This window comes from Nicotiana tomentosiformis, chromosome 12 (assembly GCF_000390325.3).
Source record: "Nicotiana tomentosiformis chromosome 12, ASM39032v3, whole genome shotgun sequence".
NCBI classification, from domain to species: Eukaryota; Viridiplantae; Streptophyta; class Magnoliopsida; order Solanales; family Solanaceae; genus Nicotiana; species Nicotiana tomentosiformis.
The window spans coordinates 24,961,052-24,984,296 of NC_090823.1; the positions used below are offsets into that span (position 1 = coordinate 24,961,052).

Genomic DNA, 23,245 nt, shown 5'->3' on the forward strand with positions numbered 1-23,245 from the left:
GAACCCTTAATAGCTGATGGGCGGTAAGAACTCTCTGGCATAGCACTGAAATAAGGTCGCCCTGGAGCACCCTGAGGAGGTGGCGGTGCTGGATAAGGGGGCTTGCTGGACTGACCCCTCACAAATTGACCTCGGCCCCCAACCGGAGCACCATTAAACTCTCCCGAATATAGAAACCGCTTGTCCCTCGCCTCCTGCACTCGGCTCCGCTAACAGATACCCTCGATCCTCCGAGCTATCTCCACAACTAGCCTGTAAGAAATCCCCATCTCCACCTCTCGAGCAATGGTGGCCTGAATACCAGAGTGCAATCCAGCGGCAAACCTCTGCACTCTCTCTGCATCGGTAGGTAGTATCATAAGTTCATGGCGAGACAACTCAGAGAACCTTGCCTTATAGTCATTCATTGACATCTGACCCTGCTGGAGCTATTAGAACTGGAACCGCAACTCTTCCCTTTGAGAGGGTAGAATGTATCTGTCCAAGAAGAGGCATGTGAACTGTTCCCAAGTCATGGGAGGGGAACCTTCTGGTCTGCCGAGAAGATGTGATCAAACAACTCTACGTGGTCGCGATCAACTCTATGCGATTGTGAATAAGTAAACCAGATGCTCAGCAGAACCAACAATGCCAAAATAAAGGAAAATGGTCCGAATTCGATCTAAAATATGCCTGAGCTCCTCGGGGCCACGTCCGAACATTCCCACAAGAGCCATAACATAACACGGACCTATCAAGGCCTCAAATCATACATAATAACATCGAAACGATGAATCGCACCTCAAATCAAACTTAATGAACTTTTGAACTTTCAACTTCTAAAACTCGTGCCGAAACATATCAAATCAGCCTGGAATGAGCTCAAATTTTGCACACACATCCCAAATGACATAATAAAGCTATTAAAACTCCCGAAACCACAATATGAACCCGATATCATCAAATTCAACTCCTGGTCAAACTTATAAACTTTCCAAACCTTCAAATTTCCAGCTTTCGCCAATTTGCACTAAAGCCTTCTAGAAATACCCAAATACATATCCGAGCATATGTCCAAGTCCAAAATCACCCTTTGGCCTTAACAAAATCGTCAAAACTCCGTTACAGGGTCAAATATACAAAAGGCAAACTTGGTGAACTCTTCCAACTTATAGCTTCAATCGTGAAATTCGTTTTTCCAAATTGATTACGAATAACCTAAAAACCAAGAGTCACACAAGTCATAATACATCATACAGAGCTTCTCATGCCCTTAAACTATCGAGCAAAATGCAAATGCTCAAAATGACCGATCCGATTATTACATGTTGCAGCCTATCATGATGACAGATGTGCATGTCTCTAATAATGTTGGAACTGTTGATGTAATCTCAAACCCACCGCCATCTAAGTTAATTCATTTGTTAAAATCCGGCCCTATAAAATCTCTAGATTTTATATGTTATGTTTAATATACACCTGCATATTTTCATATATAGCTGAAGGTAAAAAGAGAAAGGGAAGCAGGAAGACAACATGGCTTTCAATCTAAAAGAAATGCAAAGATAGTGACAATGGAAAGTTGAAGGTAATTATTCCACCAGATCATACCGTAGCAGTAGGTCATGGAGCTAATGATTTCGTTACCAAGCTCTCTATCAAAGTTATGCATAATCCTCGGCATGATTTCAAGAATTTGAAGGAAGTTTCAGATTTAGCAAAAGATAGGATTGTTGCTCATATGCTGGTAATTCACTCTTGTAACGACCCGACCGGTCGTTATACTTTCTAGAACCCCATTCCCCTAAAAAAGACTTCCTGTATGTTCTTTTATATTTTATTACTTGCGGGGATAGTTAGTTTTGGATTTGGAAGAGTTCGGGTTGAAATCGGAATACTTGATTCCATGGTTTGGCTTTACAAAGCTAAGTTTGACTTCGGTCAACATTTTTAGTAAACGACCTCAGAATCAAAATTTTACTGTTCCAATAGGTTTGTATGATGAATTCGGACTTGGGCGTATGTTCGGATTGGGTTTTCGATAACCCGGGAGCGTTTCGGCGCCTAATAGTGAAAGTTGGCTCTTTGGAGGTTTTAAAGTTCTTTAAAATTTGGTTTGGAGTAGGCTTTGGTGCTGTCGAGGTCAAATTGGGATTCCAAGACTGGGAATAGTTCTGTAATGTCATTTAAGAGCAAAATTTGTTGTCGTTCCGAGTAGTTTAGGTATGTTTCGGCACGTTGGGAGTAAGTTAGAAGAACTTGAAGTTCATATTTTTGATTCAATTGGTTTGGGGTGCGATTCTTAGTTTTAATGTTGTTTTGTGCGTTCTTAAAGTTCGAGCGAGTGTGTTTTGTGATTTAAAACTCGTTGGTATGTTGGACAAGGCCTCGGAGGCCTCGGATGCCATTCGAACGAAGCGCAGATTGAGTTAAGACTCAAAGGGGCTGCTGGTGCACCAGTTCTAGTATGCCCGCACCTGCGAGTTTTTGGCCGCAGGTGCGAGCCCATAGGTGCGTGATTTTTGCCGCAGAAGTAACTTGGGGGCATTTGGCCATGGACCGCAGATGCGGGTGATTATGCACACCTACGAACGTGCAGGTGCGATTGGGGAAAGCGCAAAAGCGGTCTGAGCCGCAGAAGAGGCACGCTCGTCACTGAAGCAGGACCGCAGAAGACGGATCCCGTCTGTAGATGCGGCATACGCTAGGCCTGTGAAGTTCTGCAGAAGTGGGCCTAATGCCGCAGAAGCGGCGCCGCAAATGCTGCCCAATTACCGCAGGTGCGGAAGTGCTGCTGGGCAAAATCCTCATTTAATGTCGGGACTTAGGCATTTTGAGCTCATTTATTTCATTGCTTAGGCGATTCTTGGAGCTATTAGAGAGGGAATTTCACCTAACACTTTGAGGTAAGTAATTTCTACACAATGTGAGTTAAATACCTAGTTTATGGGTATATTTAACAGTTAAATTAGCGAATGTCATGAGTATAGATGAAAACCTAGATTTTTGGTTAAATGGGATTTAACCACGAAAATGGTTATGGAATCTAGTAAAAATCATATATTTGAGTTCATGGGGTTATGGGTAAGAACTTGTCATGACTCAAAATTCCCACCTTCGGGACCGTGATGGCGCCTAACATTTCACTTGCTAGGCAAGACAATGTTAGAATAATCTTAACCATTTTTAAACAATTTAAATTAAACGGAAGTCAATTACTGAAATAAAGTGCGGAAGACCATAACTACCGAATCATCAAAATACATCCCCGAATCTAGTGTCACAAGTGCACGAGCTACTAGAATAATACAAATAAAGGTATGAATAAAATTCAAGCTATTTGAAAGATAATACACAGCTAAGATAAGATAGAAAGGGAATTCAGAACTGCGAACGTTGTGCAGTTATACCTCAAGTCTCATCTGAGTAGCTGAATCTGAGGAAGTCTATGGTATGCCGCTGGACCAACTCCAAAATCTGCACAAGAAGTGCAGAGTGTAGTATGAGTACAACCGATCCCATGTACTCCGTACGTGTCGAGCGTAACCTCGACGAAGTAGTGACGAGGCAATGACAAAACACATACGTAAACAAACTGTACAAGTATATACAAATTTTGCACACAAGTCATAAATGACATAATAGACCTATTCAAATTTTCAAAATCGGATTACGACCCCGATATCAAAAAATTAAATCCGTGGTCAATCTTTGGAAATCTTTAGCATTTAAATTTCTAGTTTCCGTTAAATGGCCATAATTTGAGCTAGGACCTCCAAATTAGACTCCGGACATACGGCCAAGTCCCAAATCATGATACGGACCTACCGGAACTGTGATCCGAGTCTGTTTGCTAAAAATGTTGACCAAAGTCAACTTAATTGAGTTTTAAAGCTCTATTTCACATTTTCATCAACCTTTCACCTAAAAACTTTTCGGAAATTTAAACAAACTGCTCACACAAGTCGAGGAATGATGAATAGTGCTATTTTAGGTTTCAAAATACAGAAATAATTATTAAATTTAAGATGACCTTTTGGGTCATCACACAACTTGTTTTGAAATTTTCAGAATCCAGGTACGTGGGCCCGCGGGTGAATTTTAGGAATTCTTCAATTGGGGTTGGGTAATCACATTAATAGTTGGTATGAACTCTTGAACATGTATTGACTATTTAATATAACATTTGACTAGTTCCAAGTCATTTGGCACTGCATTGAGTGTTTAAGCACCATCTCGGGCTGGAAAGTAGGCTTTGAGACGAGGTAAGTCTCTTTTCTAACATTGCAAGAGGAAATTAACCCCATAGGTGGATTTAATTAATATGTGCTTCTATTTGTGGGGCCTACGTATGCACGAGGTGATGAGAGTCTGTACGTAGCTACTAATTATGCTTACACCATGGTAGTTTTAGGTTCACACCATGGTTTGTTGACATCGTTATTTTGTTATGCTTACTAATTGCCTTTAATAGAGCTGAGATTGAGGATTTCAGTGATTTTTGAAAGTTTCTAGTTGAATATCTTCTTTTGGAAAGAATTGAGAGATATTATGATAACTCAGAAAAATCTATGTTCAACCGCGTCACAAGTATATTCCGCGAGCGGGGTAAATTTCCACTACTTCAGCAGGTTAGTAGATGCATCTATGGTTCATGCCGTTCGAACCTCGACAGTGCACACAACATATGTATATGAATTTTGGATCGTTCTGCACGTCCTCGGCATAATTCATGCGTAATAACACTGGGAACTCAACTATAATTGATATTGTTTCATTGGCTTGAGAGGTTAAATCGTTAAATAAGGGAAATTGATTTGGTACTTAATATCAGTGAAAGGATTGCTTATTTATTACTTGCTGTCGAGTTCCATTTTTCATTTATATATCCCATGTTTAATTTGAATTATATATATTTTATTGTTGGCCCATAGTAAGTGTCGAAGTCGACCCCTCATCACTACTTCTTCGATGTTAGACTAGATACTTACTGGGTACATATTGTTTATGTACTCACACTACACTTATCCACTAAATGTGCAGGATCTGGGGCTGGTGCATCTGGATATTAGTCCGGTACGCATCCTTGACTATTACGACACTTTGCGGTGAGCTGCCTTCCGAGCCCGTTCTGCAGCAGCCGAAGTCTTTCTTTTGCTTTATTTTTTGTCTATTTCGTTTCAGAAAGTAGTGTAGAAATCTTTTGTATATTCTACTAGTAGCTCATACACTTGTGACACCAGGTCTTGGAGATTATGCTAGTAGACACTTGATGGTTTTGGGTTATTTTATTTATCTCACTTGCTTTCAAAATTTTGTTTTTCTCAACTTTTTTAAATTCATACTTCTTATTTATGCAAAAACTAAAAATCAACTATTTCAAATCTTTAAAACAAATGATCATAGAGTTAGTTCACTGTTGGCTTGCCTAGCAGTGACGTTGGGTGCCATCACGGCCTATAGGAGAAATTGTGTCTTGACAACATGGTATGAGAGAACTAGGTTCACGTAGGTCTCATAAGTTATGAGCATGCCTAATAGAGTCTTGCATATCGGTGCGAAGACATCCGTACTTATCTTCGAGAGGATATAAGGTATTAGGAAACTACTCTTTCTTCATCTCCTATCGTGCAATTGATGTTATATTAAGTGTCTTTCTCTTATTCTCTCATAGTTAGTGAGAACGCGCACGTCGAATATTCCAGACCGGAAAGTAGTCGCTCCTAGTTGCTAGAGGCCGAGGCAGAGGCTGGGGGAGGGCACCGGCCTGAGGTAGGGGCGAGGATATCCCAGAGTTTCCCTTACTATACCACCAACGGACCCAGTAGAGGATCCCATTATTGAGGCGCAGGGTGAGGTGCCTGCGGTATAGCCAGCCCTGGTAGATTTCATGTCAGCACCGGGCTTTCAGTAGGTTATGGGCCGTATGCTACGGTTCATGGATACTATGACCCAGGCTGGTTTATTTCCAGCAGACCCAGCCATATCTCAGGCAGGAGGTGGAGCACAGACCCCTATTTCTCAGGCTCCTGGGCATGCCGTTACTGTATATCAGACCTCGGGCACACTACCCGTGGGCAGAGCCCAGCCAGTGGCAGCAACCGTACTTGAGACCACACCAGCTGCGGTTGGTGAGCCGCAGAAGCTATTGGACAGATGGACTAGGCTACACCCTTCTGTCTTCGGAGGTGAGCTACATGAGGATCCCTAGAACTTCATTGATCGGTGCAGGGACAGACTGCACAACATGAGTATATTAGAGACCCACGGGGTGGATTTTACTACTTTCTAGCTGGAGGGCGAGGCCCGTAGATGGTGGCAGTCTTTTCTTCTTGGTAGACCAGCAGGTTCTCCTCCCTTGGTGTGGGACCAGTTCACATGTATCTTTCTAGATATGTATATTCCACACTCTTAGAGGGAAGATTTGCGGTTTCAGTTTGAGCAGCTCCAGCAGGACCAGATGTCAGTGACCGATTATGAGGTGAGGTTCTTTGAGTTGTCTCGCCATGCATTTATGATACATCCTACTGAGACAGAGAGAGTACGGAGGTTCGTTGCGGGGTTTCACTGCGGTATTCAGGCCACTATGGCCCGAGAGGTTGAGATGGGGACCTCTTACCAGCTAGTTGTGGAGATAGGTTAGAGGATTGAGGGCTATCATCAGGCGATCGAGAGCAGATGCAGCAGGACAAACGGTTCCATCATTCTGGATGATTTAATTATGCTCCATCTGGGGGTAGGGGTAAGTTTGGGAGAGATCAGTCGAGCAAGACTACATATCCAGCACAGCCTACTCCTCAGGGTGCTCCAGTTCGACCTTATTTCAGTGCCATGCCAGAGAGTTCCTACCGCCCACTAGCTATCTAGGGTTCTTCTAGTGGGTATTCAGGTCATCAGGGTCAGACCTCAGGGCAGCAGTCCACTGCTCCGAGGGGTTGTTACAAGTGAGGATATCCTGTCCACATTAAGAGAATTTATCCCAGACTTTGGGGCAAGGCAGTGTAACAGGGTCAGCAGCCCATGATTACAGCACCAGTAGTCGCACCAGCCGTCCGGCAGCCCAGAGGCCGAGGGAAGGCGGGTAGGGTCCATCCTAGAGGTTGAGACCAGGCAGGTAGCACTCCAGCCAGATTCTATGCTTTCCCAGCCATACTAGATGCAATGGCCTCAGATGCCGTGATCACATGTATTATTTCTATCTTTGGTAGGGATTTTTCGGTATTATTTGATCCTGGGTCTACCTATTCATAAGTGTCATCTCTATTTTCTCATTTCCTCGATATTCCTCGTGAGTTCTTGGGTACTCCTATTTATGAGTTACTATAGTGGGCGATTCTGTGGTTGTGGATCGGGTCTATCGGTCCTGCATTGTTATGTTCTGTGGTTTTGAGACTAGAGCGGACTGGTTATGTTCTGTTGTGGATTGGGTCTCGATATGTACGACTTTGAGGTTATCCTAGGCATGGACTGGTTATCTCCATATCACGCCATCCTTGATTGCCATGCCAAGACTGTTACCCTGGCGATGCCAGAGTTACCTAGGTTAGAGTGGAATGGTACGTCTATCAGCACACCTAGTCGGATCATATCTTTTATGAAGGCTAGACACATGGTCGAGAAGGGTTATTTGGCTTATTTAACTCATGTTCGGGACACTACTATAGAGACTCTGGAGATTGATTCGGTGCCCATAGTCCGAGAGTTCTTTGATGTGTTTCCTTTCAATCTTCCGGGCATGCCACCAGATCGTGATATCAATATTTACATTGAATTGGCTCCAGGTACCCAGTCTATATCTATCCCACGGTATCGTATGGCTCCGAAAGAGTTGAAGGAGTTGATGATTTATTTGACCAGTTGCAGGGTGCTAGCATATTCTCTAAGATCGACTTGAGATCGGGGTACCATCATTTGAAGATTCGGGATTCAGATGTTCTGAAGATTGATTTGCAGACTAGATTTGGCCATTATGAGTTTCTGGGGATGTCCTTCGGTTTGACTAACGCCCCAGTGGCATTTATGGATTTGATGAACAGGGTGTTCATGCCATATATTGATTTGTTCGTCATTGTCTTCATCGATGACATTTTGATCTACTCACGTAGCATGGAGGAGCACGAGCAGCATTTGAGAGTGGTGCTTCAGACCTTGCGGGAACATAAACTATTTGCTAAGTTCTCCAAGTGTGAGTTTTGGCTTGATTCTTTTAGCATTCTTGGTGCATGTTGTATGGGGCGGGGGTAATAAGGTGGATCCCAGGAAGTTTAAGGCAGTCCAGAGTTGGCCTCGTCCTACTACGGCGACTGAGATCAGGAGCTTCTTGGGGGGTAGCTTGGTATTATCGCTGGTTTATGAAGGGTTTCTCTTCTATTGCGGCGCCTTTGATTAGATTTACCCTTCAGGGTGCTCTATTCCGTTGGCTCGACGATTGTGAGACGAGCTTCCAGAAGCTCAAGACAGCTCTGACTACAGCACAAGTTCTAGTGTTGCCTTCCAGTTCGGGTGTGTATACCGTATATTGCGACGCTTCACATGTTAGCTTGGGTTGTGTATTGATGCAGGAGGGGCGAGTTATTGCATATGCTTCACGTCAACTGAAGCCCTATGAGAAGAATTATCATGTACACGATTTGGAGTTGGCCACTATTGTTCATGCTCTTAAGATCTAAAGGCATTACTTTATGTGGTGTCCTATGAGGTTTACACTGATCATTGTAGCCTGCAGCATTTGTTCAAGCAGAGGGATCTTAATTTGAGGCATCGCATGTGGCTTGATTTACTGAAGGATTATGACATTACCATTCTTTATCATCCGGGCAAGGTGAATGTAGTTGCGGATGCCTTGAGCAGAAAGGCGGAGAGTGTAGGTAGCTTGGCATTCATTTCAGCAGAGGAGAGGCCACTAGCTTTGGACATTCAGACTTTGGCTAACAGACTTGTGAGGCTAGATATTTCAAAGCCCAGTCGAGTTCCTGCATGATTCGTTGCCTAGTCTTCACTATTGGGGCAGATCAAGGCTCGCCAGTTTGATGACTCGCACTTGTTGGTTCTCAGAAAGACGGTACTACAGGGTGGTGCCAAGGTGTTTACTATCGGTGAGGATGGTGTTCTGTGACTCCAGGATCGTCTATGTGTTCATAATCTCGATGGCTTGAGGGTGAGGATTCTAGAGGAGGCACACAATTCACGGTATTTTATTCATCCAGGTGCTACGAAGATGTATCGCGACCTGAGGAAGCATTATTGGTGGCGAAGGATGAAGAAAGAAAAAGTTGAATATGTTGCAAGGTGTCTAAATTGCTAGCAAGTTAAGTATGAGCACCAGAGGCCAGGTGGCCTACTCCAGCAGATGACTATACCTGAGTGAAAGTGGGAGCGCATCACTATTGACTTCATAGTTAGGTTGCCGTGGACCTTGCGGAAGTTTGATGCAGTTTCGGTCAATCTCAACAGGCTGACCTAGTCGGCACACTTCATTCCGGTGGTAACCGCGTATACTTCAGAGAGGTTGGCCCAGATTTATATTCAGGAGGTAGTTCGGTTACACGGTGTGCTTGTTTCCATCATATCAGATAGTGGACCTCAGTTTACTACACATTTCTGGAGAGCAGTACAGAGTGAGTTGGGGACCCGTATAGAGCTCAGCACAGCTTTTCATCCACAGACCGACGGGCAGTCAGAGCGGACAGTTCAGATCTTGGAGGATATGCTTAGAGCATATGTGATTGACTTTGGAAGGAAGTGAGATCGATTCTTTCCTTTGGCCGAATTTTCTTACATCAACAGTTATTAGACCAGTATCGAGATGGCCCCATTTGAGGCCTTATATGGTCAGCCTTGTCGTTTTCCCATCGGATGGTTCCATCCCGGTGAGGCTAAGTTATATGGTATTGACTTGGTGAAGGATGCCTTGGAAAAGGTAAAGTTGATCCATGAGCGACTACGCACAACATAGTCCAGGAAGAAGAGTTACACCTATAAGAAGGCGCATGATTTATCATTCATGGTGGGCGAGAAGGTTCTCTTGAAAGTCTCGCCGATGAAGGCAATCATGAGGTTCGGGAAGAAGGGCAAGTTGAACCCAAGGTTTATAGGCCCATTTGAGGTGTTGAGACGAGTTGGGGAGGTTGCTTATGAGTTTGATTTGCCTCCCAGCCTATCAGGAGTTCATCCGTTTTTTCATGTGTCTATGCTCCGGAGGTATCATGCCGAAAGGTCGCATGTGTTAGACTTCATCATGATTCAGTTAAATGAGAGTCTGGGTTATGAGGATGAGCCAATTTCCATTGTTGATAGGCAGGTTCGCCAGTTGAGGTCCAAGAGAATTTTTGCAGTAAAGGTTCAGTGGAGGGGCCAATCAGTCGAGGAGGCCACTTGGGAGTCCTAGGAGGACATGCAGAGCAGTTATCCACACTTATTCCGCACTCCAGGTATAATTCTAGACCCGTTCGAGGATGACCGTTTGTTTAAGAGGTGGAGAATGTAACGACCTGACTGGTCATTTTGCTTTCTAGAACCCTATTCCCCTAAATAAGAATCCCTGTAGGTGCTTTTACTATTTTATTACTTGCGGGGATGGTTAGTTCGAGATTTGGTAGAGTTCGTGTTGAAATCGGAACACTTGGTTCCATGATTTGGATTTAAAAGGCTAAGTTTGACTTTAGTCAACATTTTTAGTAAAGGACCTCAGAATCGGGATTTGACAGTTCACATAAGTTCGTATGATGATTTCGCACTTTGGCATATGTTCAGATCGGGTTTTGGATAACTTGGGAGCATTTCGACGTCTAATAGTGAAAGTTGGCTCTTTGGAGGTTTTAAAGTTGTTTAAAATTTGGTTTGGAGTAGGCTTTGGTGTTATCGAGGTCCAATTTGGATTCCGAGACCGGGAATAGTTCCGTAATGTCATTTATGAATTGCACGCAAAATTTGGTGTCGTTCCGAGCAATTTAGGTATGTTTCGGCGCGTTGGAGTAAGTTAGAAGAACTTGAAGTATATATTTTTGATTCAAATGGTTTGGGGGCATTTGGCCATGGACCGCAGATGTGGGTGATTGTGCGCACCTGCGAACGCGCAAGTGCGATTGGGAGAAAGCGCAGAAGCGGTCTGAGCCGCAGAAGCGGGCCTACGCTGGGCCTGTGAAGTTCTGCAGAAGCGGGCTTAGTGCCGCAGAAGCAACACCGCAAATGAGGCCCAATTACCGCAGGTGCGGAAGTGCTGCTGGGCAGAATCCTCATTTAATGTCGGGACTTAGGCATTTTGAGCTCATTTATTTCATTGCTTCGGTGATTCTTGGAGCTCTTAGAAAAGGGATTTCACCTAACACTTTGAGGTAAGTAATTTCTACACAATATGAGTTAACTACTTAGTTTATGGGTAGATTTAACATGTAAATTAGCGAAAGTCATGGGTTTAGGTGAAAACCTAAGTTTTTGATAAAAATGGGATTTAACCACGAAAATGGTTATGGAATTTAGTAAAAATCATATATTTGAGTTCATGGGGTTATGGGTAACAACTTTCTTCGAATATTTTCCGGAATCCAGGCACGTGGGCCCGCGGGTGAATTTTAGGAATTCTTCAATTGGGGTTGGATAATCACTTTAATAGTTGGGATATGAACTCTTGAACATGTATTGATTATTTTATATAATATTTGACTAGTTCCAAGTCATTTGGCACCGAATTAAGGGTTTAAGCACCATCTCAGACCGAAAAGTAGGCTTTGAGATGAGGTAAATCTATTTTCTAACCTTGCAAGAGGGAATTAACCCCATAGGTGGATTTAATTAATATGTGCTTCTATTTGTGAGGGCTACGTACGCACGAAGTGACGAGTGTCCGTACGTAGCTACTAATTATGCTTATATCCGGGTAGTTTTAGGTTTACACCATACTTTGTTGACATCGTTATTTGGTTATGCTTACTAATTTCCTTGAATAGAGCGGAGATTGAGGATTTCATTGATTTTTGAAAGTTTCTAGTTGAATTTCTTGTTTAGGGAAGAATTGAGGGATATTATGATAACTCGGAAAAATCTATGTTCAACCGCATCACAAGTATATTCCGTGAGCGGGATAAATTTTCACTAGTTTCATGGGAGCGGGCCGTTCACCACGGCAGGTTAATAGATGCATCTATGATTCGTGTCGTTCGACCCTCGGCAGTGCACACAGTATATGTATATGTATTTTGGATCGTTCCGTACGCCCTCGGCATAATTCGTGCGTAATAACACTGGGAGCCCAACAATAATTGATATTGTTTCATTGGCTTGAGAGGTTAAATGGTTAAATGAGAGAAATTGATTTGGTACTTACTATCGGTGAAATGATTGTTTATTTATTACTTGCTGCCGAGTTCTATTTGTCATTTATATATCCCATGTTTAATTTGAATTATATATATTTTACTGTTGGCCCATAGTAAGTGTCAAAGTTTTCCCTTCGTCACTACTTCTTTGACGTTAGACTAGATACTTACTGGGTACATGTTGTTTATGTACTCACGCTACACTTATGCACTAAATGTGCAGGATCTGGGGCAGGTGCATCTGGATATCAGTCTGGCACGCATCCTAGACTACTACGAGACTTCGCGGTGAGTTGTCTTCCGAGCTTATTCTACAGTAGCAAAAGTCTTTCTTTTGCTTTGTTTTCTGTCTATTTCGTTTCACACAGTAGTGTAGAAATCTTTTGTATATTCTATTAGTAACTCATACACTTGTGATACCAGGTCTTAGAGATTATTCTAGTAGATATTTGATGGTTCTGGGTTATTTTACTTATCTCACTTGCTTTCAAAATTTTATTTTTCTCATTTTTATTAAATTCTTACTTCTTATTTATGCACAAACTAAAAATCAACTATTTCAAATATTTATAAGAAAGGATCACAAAGTTAGTCCACTGTTGACTTGCTTAGCGGTGACGTTGGGCGCCATCACAGCCTATAGGAGAAATTGGGTCATGACAACTCTGTTCCTTAGAATTCACTCTAAAACATCCCTTAGTTGATCGGTAGACAATCAAAATTCTATTTTAAGTGTGTTCACTTTAGTTTGCCTTGAATTCAGGATACCTTCCAACTTCCATACATACTACAAAATCGTGAAACCATCCTTAAAACAGGTAATAATATGTATAGATATCATCGTAGTAGGCTCCATGATAATTTCAAGAAATATGCTACAAAGGAGGAACGCTTGCAAAACATTCCAGCCGATTTTAATGAAGCTGAATGGAAATTCTTGGTTGAATATTTCGATTCTGATACATTTAAGGTAAATAATTAGGAATTCGCCAAAAATAGATTTAACTTTATATATAATTTATTTTCTTATTCTGTTCCTCATAGTTCATAAAACAAATACATTTACGGATTCAATCTCAATGTAGAGAGTGAGTGAGCTAAACAAAACCAATAAGGCAAATCATGAAATGAATCGTATTTGCGGTAGAAAATCCTTCCAGGCAATATCTTTTGAACAGGTAACATATGTCTTTATTTTGACGAGTTTTGGTTATTCTCGATTTAATAAGATAATTTGATTTGTTTTGGTAGAGAAATACAAACACTGAAAAAGAGCCAAACTTGCATAAACTTTAGGAATTGACTCACATGAAGAACAGACATTGGGTTAGTGATGCCTCTGCTGAATTAAATGTATATGAGAAACTCTTATTTATATTCCTAGAATATGAGTCAATAGAAATAAATATTGAAAGTTAAAGCTGCATAATATTTTTTTTTAAGGATAAGGTGAAAGAATATATTGCTGAACAAATTCAAAAAATTGAAGAGGATACCGATTTGGACACGATTATTAATGCTGCATTTGTGAAAGTTATTGGAGAAATGTCAAGTTATTGTCGTGGTCAAGGATCGGGAGTTAAGTCAACAAGTAGGAGAACCATGAACGAAATTCAAGAGAAACCGCAAGCACAACAAAAAGAGGCAGAAGAAGAACGTCGTAAATAAGAGAGTGTAGAATGCCAGCTAAGAGAAGTACGGAAACAGCTTGAGAAGGAGCGGAAAAACCGAGAAGCCATGGTGCTTGACCAAAACATGTAAAAATAGAGCATGATGGCACTAGCATCACATATGCTAAGTAATGAGGTATTTCAATTACTTACTTTTGATCCTGAGAACATTTCTGTCAACAACAATAAATATGTGGGGATATTTGAGCCTCGTCTATGTTGCTATAGCACAACTCTAACACAAGAAAACATAGAATATCTAAATTGAATCTTCCACCTAAACCGTGGAAGGTAGGTGTTGATACCCAATTTTGTCCTCATATTTTTTTAAATAGTATATATACTTTCAAAATAATATTTTGCATCATTACTTAATTTACAAGAGTTACACAAGTATTTTCTATAATGTTTCATAATTCTTAAAGCTTTAAAATCGATTTTCTTGCATTTAAGTCACTTGAATATTTATTAATTACCCATTTAAATTATTTTGTGATGACTCAATCATCCAAATTTATTATTTGCATCCATATATATGCTTCATAATATTTGACTTTATTTTATATAATTATATTTTGTAATTTAAAGATATTTTACATAATTTTATAATAACAACCTATATTTCATACATGATTGTATTTATTATATTATTTATACTAAAAAAAAGCATTTCTTATATTTTTATAATACTAAGCTATTAGTTTTAAGTATTTTACTGCATGAATAATATCTTTTATTATCTACTAATCATTTTTATAATTTACTTTTGATGAATTTCGTGTATTTAATTTGTAGCCTAAAGTTTGAGCTAATTTCGGACCAAATCAAAGCCCAAACAAGATGGCCCATCCCCATTAAATCTCATAAGCCCAAACCAAATGACCCTCTTTAAAATGACCCGGTCGCGACCCGTTGGACGACCTGCCCGGCATATTCCTTAATCCTGACTGTTGATCTTTCAAGATCAACGGTCTACAATCACTCCACCCTTTTTAATTAACAAACCCATGAAACCCTAACCCATTTTTCCAAAGCTGCCGCCCCTAAATGCTCTCAACCCTTCCTTTCTCTCTTCTGAAGAACCCTAGCCGCCTCCCCTAAACTCCCTCTCCTAATCCCGTTGATAATGAGATTTTACCATTATTTGCTTACCATATCTGGGTTTCTTTGCTACTGGTCACACGGTTATGGTATTACTTAGGTATTTGCCCAATTTTGAAAAATACCACCCCTATATCAAATGGGAATCAACCTCAATCTTGGAGATTTGAAAAATATCCCGTCCATATACACAGAGAAAATCCCGAATCTTTATACCACTTGGTCGATTTTTGAGTATTAAACCCTAACTAGGGTTTGGAGTTTGATTTCTTTACTTTCCGGTTACTTTACTGACTTGCATGCGAGAATTTACTCATTTTTGTTCGTGTTTACTTGATTTCTTTCCTTGTTTATTTGCTTGATTCTACCACTATATAAACCCCTCCCCTAGTTCCCTTTGAGGGGAGCTTATTCACTGAAATTAACTACTATTACTCTCTTATTCTCTCATTCTATATTATTCTAAACTTTGGCTCTTGTCCGGCTGAAAGCCAAAGCCACCAGAATTCAATTCTCGAACCTTTCTCAGTGTGAGCACTTCTCGGGATTCATTCAAACCCCTTGGGAACTCTGACACACTGATATTCCTGGGTTCTACTGTTAACACTAAAGTGTTGTTGAAATTACTCATCTTGTTTATTTGTTCTTCTATAACTTGTAATGTATCTATGACTCTTGCAATTTCATTTTCTTTCTGTTTGTATTCCTGTTATGCAAATCTATGTCTTTAAGAATTTGTATGAATCACATGTTGTTATATGTTTTGTAGCTCTTCTTAAGGCTCTATGCCTTCTAGTGGTTCAACTTGCCTATTTATTACCTTGATTCTGCCTTATTAAGCCTGCCTGCTAATTTATATGCTCGAATGCTTATTATTGTTGCTTATTCGGAGTTTGTTTTCTTGCCTTGTATTGTACTATTATGAATAATCAATTCATACTTAGAATGTATTCTAATTCATGTTGAGACATTCATGCCAAACCTGTTGTCTTTATGGAATTCTATTGTCAGCTATGATCTTTTCCCATACTATTTGTAACTCTATTGTGTTTCTGACTTGCTCGATCTTGTGTTCCTTAGTATCAATCAAGAACTTTGGAGTAAATATCATAACCAACATTTTCTCCTATATGTGACCAACTAGCATAAGGTTTGATACTTGCCTATTCGATTGATGTGGAGTTGACATGTTTTTGCTTACTATAAGTTGTTTTTTCTAGTATTGTAATTAATACTCAACATGTTAAAGTTTTCTCATTCTCAACGAAGTGATTACTCGATCATTAATCTGTTCTGTTATGTTGTCTTCACTAACCTTTTATGTTAAAATTTTTATGTGAAGGTTATGCTCTACTTGTTCTTGTCTATGACGCTGTTAGATTTTCATGTTTAAATCTCATGTCTAAGGTTCTTTTAGGATAATTCTAAATAAATTTACTTTTGAAACACTTTTGAAATAGTTCACTATCATATGATGGTCAATTCTGTTACTTTAGCTTTGTTTCCGAAAATGCAAGCATGAGTCTGCCTTGTGAACTTGTCTGTATTTCGTGTCTTCTTGCCCATATGTTTCGGCTAGAATTGCTGTTTAGTTATAGCCTTAGGAGTTAAGTGGGTAAGTTGTTAATCAATCCCATGAGTATTTTGTCACATGTAAGCCTGAATTTGGCATCCCTTTGGGTAAGTCAGTAATTCATTTGGGTCTGGTATGTTGGGCCTGCTTCGGTACTGGAGGTTTGAAATGCAATGTTCGCATCTGGAGTTTGGGCCTGCTGTCCGTGCAAAGTTCTAAGCATATCGAAGGCCCAGATGTGTTACTTGGTTATTCTATATTTGTAATTGGGTCTATGTTTGTTCAATATGGTCTGTAATAATTTGTAAAACTGAATGATGAGGAAATTAGTGAAAAGGGGGAACTGAGATACCTTTATCTTTTATATGAATGGGTAGAGATCATGCCTATAAGATCTTAATTATTTGTTTACTCATCATGCCTCATTCTCTGGAATTATATGCATACAATGTTATCCCCTTAGAAAACATGACTTAGGGTCTATATGATGACTTGAATGGTTAGATAGCATGCCTATAGGATCTAAATTGGACTTCTTGCACCTAGATATTATGCCTATAGGAGATTAATACAAACAACTGTAACTATATGCTTTGGTATTTATTTCAAATATATGACTCGTCTAGACACCATGTTCATATAATTCCAATATAGATTACCCAAGTTGTCATCGCTGCTATCCTCCTTTTGTCATACAACCTGTCTAGAACACATGCCTATAGAGGCAACTTAATAATTCTGCATTCTCAACTACTTCACTTCCCAGACGCGAATCGTTTAGAGATCATGTCTATAGGATGCTACTACACACATAGAAAGCATGACTATAGGATTCTTTAATAAGAACTATGTATTAAATAGCTTCTTCGTTAAAACTGGTCACCTAGAAATCGTGCCTATAGGAATTCCCGCTAATTGCTGAGTGGTTCAAATTATATAGAAATCATGCCTCTAGGACTTAATGATTCTAATACGTCTTAGTTGTGTCTACTGCCTAACCAGAAATCTGTTTGCGTGCTTTCATACTTATATGTGGAGGTTAACTTGAGCCTTTTATTTCTATTGTATGTCGTCCTGTCTGTTTTGAATGTCGCTTAGTTTTATTATTTTTGAGAAACCTAAGTAAAGTTTAGAACTACCTGATAGTAGGTCCAAAGCCTCCTGGACCATAGACATGGGACGGTTAGTGCACGAATAGGGTACGACATAGAATTGAATTAGAACGCCTTTAAGTAAACAACTTCAAACGTAGTAATCGGGTAGCAGGAGATGAGAGTTTGTGCCCGCTGAATAATACAACAACCTCTACCTTAAGAGTATTGCGAAGTATTATTTATGTTGCACGGGGTGATCCTTTTGTCTAAAAAACTTAGGACCCCCTCCTTTTATGTGCGTGTTATTCACACTTAGATATTTAACATAGATCAATGCAGTTTGTACCTTTGTAGTTATTAAGACTTGTACCGATTGTCATATGTCTTAACAAGACTCTACAATTTTTGAATTTCTCTTCTATTTATTTGATCACCTAGCTTAATTACATAATCCACATAGTCTAAAGTTCGGTCGGGACCCACAGTTGTGGACCTTGAAGAGTGCCTAACACCTTCTATTTGGTGTAATTTAAGCCCTTACCCGATTTTTAGTGGCGTTGACTAGTCAAACAGAGTTATTTGCAAATAGGTGACCTAAAGCACCTTAAACATTGTTAGGGGCAACTCTTCTCTCTTAATACCCATTCAAACAAGTTTTCACACGTCGAAGCCCGCTCTCGCGAGCAAACGGGGCGCGACATCATGGCGAATCTACTGGGGAAGCTTAGGCTTTTTCCATAATGAACTTGACTTATGTGAATTACTTTCTTTTATTTGTTTTAAACTACTATTACATGCACATCCCTTTCCTTATTCGCCTTTATTTGTTTTAAACTGCTATTACATGCGCATCCCTTTCTTTATTCACCTTTATTTGATTTAAACTGCTATGACGTGCACATCCCTTCCCTTATTCTCCTTTATTTGTTTTAAATTGCTATGACATGTACGACCTTTCTCAATATCTTTCATCTTGTCTAAGACTACTATATTATGACTCTCCCATCCCTATTTCCCTACCTGCTTCATTACGTTCTCATACAATTTTGAGCTAAACTGACTTCTCGCTTTTGTCGTTCTTTTCTTTTCTCTTCATGTTCACTTTTTCTATTTTATTTATTGCTTTTACGTAATTTTATCATGCAAATACTTGGCAATGTGTTATTATATTTGCATAAAGCATGCTCCACATCATACTCCACTCGTGCCAGTTATCAAAATAGCGACTCTTGATGAGTGTCCGCACTTTCCTAAAATCACCCTTTTTAAATCAGAAAGGCTTACTTCAGTAGACTAGTCGATCAGCGGTGCATTCGATGGTCCCATGCCTTTCCTCTTCAAGTTGTACACATGGGAGTACCAGTCTAGACCCTTCTAAAAACCTTACTCTAATTTGAAATGTACACGCATCATGTTAAACCTAGTATGGGTTGAAGCGTTGTTAACATAACAACCCGCTAAGATGAGCCTTGTCCAAAGTCCGACGGGATTTCCACAGTCCCAATGGACACTATCATATTATGTGCATTACTTGGAGAAAATGTGCCAATATTTTCATCATTATTGTGTAAGTAGTCAAATCTAGAGGGGGAAAGGGCAACCTTTGTTTGTTTGTAGAAAATGAAGTACGAAATCCCCAGGTTCGGTATGGTCCAGAATATCCTGCCTTTGCTACTTATCTGGTGAAAAGACCTTGCGCCTTGTGATAAGAATCATGTGAGGAGAGTACTTGGTGAAATGTCATCTTTATTGAGCGTTCAACCAAATAGGGAACTGATCGAGGCCGCCACCATGTTCTGGGATGAGAAAAAAGTTGTTTTTCGATTTAGCAATTTAAAAATGACTCCTCTCCTAGAAGAAATAGGAGGTTTTGCCAAGTTGCCTTGGGATAGTCCGGGATTACTGGTACCAGAGAATCATACTCCCCACGATTTTCTGAAAATGTTAGGTTTTAAAAAGAATGGCGAACTGCTCTATCTAAAGAAATCATACATCCCTTTTGAGTTTCTTTACGAGCGTTATGGGCATAGAAAGCCATATCGTCTTCATCAAGATGAACTAGCCATTACTTCTTTGAGATGGGTTTATGTGTCCATTGTCTGCTTCCTGGGGTTGTTGATATTTCCAATGAAATGAGAAAGGATTCATACTCATTTTGCCATGGTCGCCAGGACCTTAATGGATGGTATCGAAGGACAAACTTATACTATCATCACAATGATCCTAGATGATATGTACTACGCTCTAGATCGGTGCAAGCAGGGATTCAGACACTTTGAGGGTTGTAATCTATTGTTACAAGTCTGGTTGCTGGAACACTTTCAGAGGGGCGAATATCGTCAATAGCTTCTCTGAAGGCCACTAAATGACTACATAGCCAACCATCACCCAAAGAAAATGACATTTATTCCAGAAAGGTTTGCTAAGCCTGGAAATGTTGTAAGTTGGGTACGTTTCTTCAGCAATCTGACAGACAAGTAGGTGCATTGGATGTTTGAATAGTTTTCTAGTAGTGAGTTCATCATCAGATCGAAGGGGACTACTCCCTTGGTGTTGATCGGTCTTTGAGGTATCCACCCTTACGCTCCTATAAGGGTAATGACACAAGCCGGAAGAAAACAAGTCATACCTCGGGTTTCCAATATAGTCCAGTACAAGGAAAATTTCAAGGGAGATGTCATTCCGTTCAAAATCAAAGCGCAACACATGTGGAACCAGACGATCATTGTGGAAGGGGAAACTATTGAGCCAGACAGGTACCATGTCAGTCATATGTACTACTATCTGTCATTGATAGAAGACGATGTAGCGGGAGATATCAAGCCGTTAGTCAATCTGAAGGATAGGGTCATAGATGAAGTGGCTAAGGCACATGTCAAGTATAAGAGGCTGCTCAAATGGGTGTTCGAGTCCGAAGCTAAACATAGGGAGCAACACAAAGTGAACATGGAAGCGATATGGAAATGGAAAGATATTGCCACCAAGTCAACAGAACGATTGGAATACTTAGAATAAGGACTGATGGAGCTGGAAGGGAAAGAGACTTTCAGATTGTCAAGGCATGATCATCGATGAAGGAGGGAATCTAGCAAAAGCTTACTTACTGTTGGATATGCGCGACCTGGGAAACTTGATTGATGGGGTCAAAAGAGCCAAGCATGGAGAAGGTCCTTTAGGGACCTAGTAGATTAGGAGATAATATTCTTTACTGCTTTCTAGATTAGATTAGATTTCGATGTAATAAGGCTTGATGCCATTAGTGACTTTATTATTATTATCGATTTAGTGAAAGTTTGTTTGGCCTATTTTTGCATTAATGAAATGAAGAAAAGTTGGCATCAATTTTCTTCAAGTCTATGTGTCGCTTAGGCCTACCTTAGGCACAATGAGGTCCCCCAAATTAGGACGTGAATTATTACATGATTTTGTGAAACATCTTTAAATATTGTGAACACTTTTTTATTTCACCTTACTAACTTGGTTACCTTTTGCTTCTTTTTTTTTTAAATTATTCCCATTCCCAAATGTTAGTTCGTGCATACTGGCAGCATGCCACACTAGATCTAGAGGTCCTCCACCTCCTCCACCACCTAGCGACCTGAAAAGTAAAAGCAAGGGCAAAGAGAATGGATGATTTAAGCGGTATCAGGAAAGATAATGCTGCTATAACAGAAAACGTTGAAACTTAGATGGCAGAAGTATTCCGGGGTTGAATGAGTTGATCTTACGTTTGGAACAGAAAATCTTGGAATTACAGGGCGAGGTTGAGCAGGTCCAAAATCTGGAAAACCTCTCCCTAACTCTCAATGTTCCCGACATCAACTAGCAAAACCCGACTACCCAGAACCAAACACCACCACAAAAAGCACAAAGTCAAAATCCACCACCCATAGTTCCAAATCCTCCCGCACAACACCAATATCATAATCCCGCACCTCTCCAAAATCTTAACCTGCCTCCAATGCTAACCCCTCAACAACACCACCATCCACTAATTCAATACCCGCAAACCACCACTTATCACACTCCTAAAAATTCACCACAACCCACTCTCGATCCCCAACACTCGACCAATGACTACCCATATACCCAAGTTCCGGGAATTAATCAAAGCAACCTGATATATGTGAAAACCTTACCCCATACCCCGTAGCAACCCTATACATACCCGAATCAACTGAGAAGGACCTGTACATTAGAAACATGCGGAGGAACTCAAGAAGCTCACAGGGAGAGTCTAGAGTATTGAAAAGGGGAAAGGCATTGAAGGTCTAAACTAAGAGGACCTGTGCATTCAGCCGGATGTGGAACTGCCATAGGGTTACAAACCTCACAAGTTTGAAATATTTGATGGTACTGGTGATCCGTAGGTGCATCTGAGAACATATATCGATAAGTTTGAAGGAGTGGGCAAGAATGAACAAATCTATATGAAATTGTTCATGCGAAGCCTTACAGAGGATGCTATGTCTTGGTACATCAGTCAAAACCCAAATAAGTAGGTTAATTTGGTGAGTATGGCATCAAATTTCATGGATAGATTCAGGTTCAACACGGAAAATGTGCCAGGCGTTTTCTATATTCAAAACCTCAAGAAGAAGCCAACAGAAACCTTCCGCGAGTATGCTACTCGTTGGAGATCAGAGGTTACGAAGGTAAATCCAGCACTTAAAAGAAGAACAAATGAACAAGTTCTTTGTTAGAGCTCAAGATCCACAGTATTACGAAAGATTGATGGTCATCGAAAATCACAAGTTCTCTGACATCATCAAGCTAGGAGAAAGAATAGAATAAGGAATTAAGAATGGGATGGTAACCAATTTCGAGGCACTGCAGGCCACGAATAAAGCTTTGCAATCAGGAGGTATTTCAAAGAAGAAAAAAATGGATGTCGTGATGGTAGCCCAGGGCCCTAAGTCTCCCCTCACATACCAAATACCTCCATCCAAATATCATCCCTCACTTCCAAAATACCAATGCCCTGCCACCACCTATCATACCTACAACACTCAACCTGCAAATTACCATTCACTTCCACCCGCCGTCCAATACTACGCAAAGCCACGTCCTAATTTTGACCGTAGACCACCCAGACAGTACACCCAATCGCTGAACCAATAGGCCAACTGTATGAGAGATTGAAGGTCGCTGGTTACGTCAACCCTATTCCTGTTTTTGCTGTAGAAAATCCCTCCCAATGGATCAACTCCAACAAAACATGTTCTTATCATTCAGGCATGAAGGGTCATACCATTGAGGAGTGCCGCACGTTGAAAGATAAAATTCAGACACTGATCGACAATAAAGTTATACAAGCAAAGGAAGCTGCACCAAATGTTCACAAGAACCCTCTTCCGGATCATAGAGGTGAGCTAGTGAACGTGATAGAAATTGATGAGGAGTATGATCAGGAAGGGTCTATTGGACTCATTCGAGAGGGAGACGCTCGTAAAACATATCCGGTCACCCTCACGCCAGTTGCAGTTCAAACTCAGGCACCATTTGAAGTTGAGG

At 40.5% G+C, this 23,245-nt stretch overlaps 1 long non-coding RNA gene across 1 annotated transcript; it reads left to right on the forward strand.

Annotated features, from left to right (window-relative positions):
* The first annotated feature begins 13,089 nt into the window (after positions 1-13,089).
* LOC117275843 (uncharacterized) lies at positions 13,090-13,892 on the forward strand. The gene is made up of 3 exons (XR_011413000.1): positions 13,090-13,263; positions 13,379-13,646; positions 13,737-13,892. It is a non-coding gene; the product is annotated as an uncharacterized lncRNA (long non-coding RNA).
* The last annotated feature ends 9,353 nt before the right edge of the window (positions 13,893-23,245 follow it).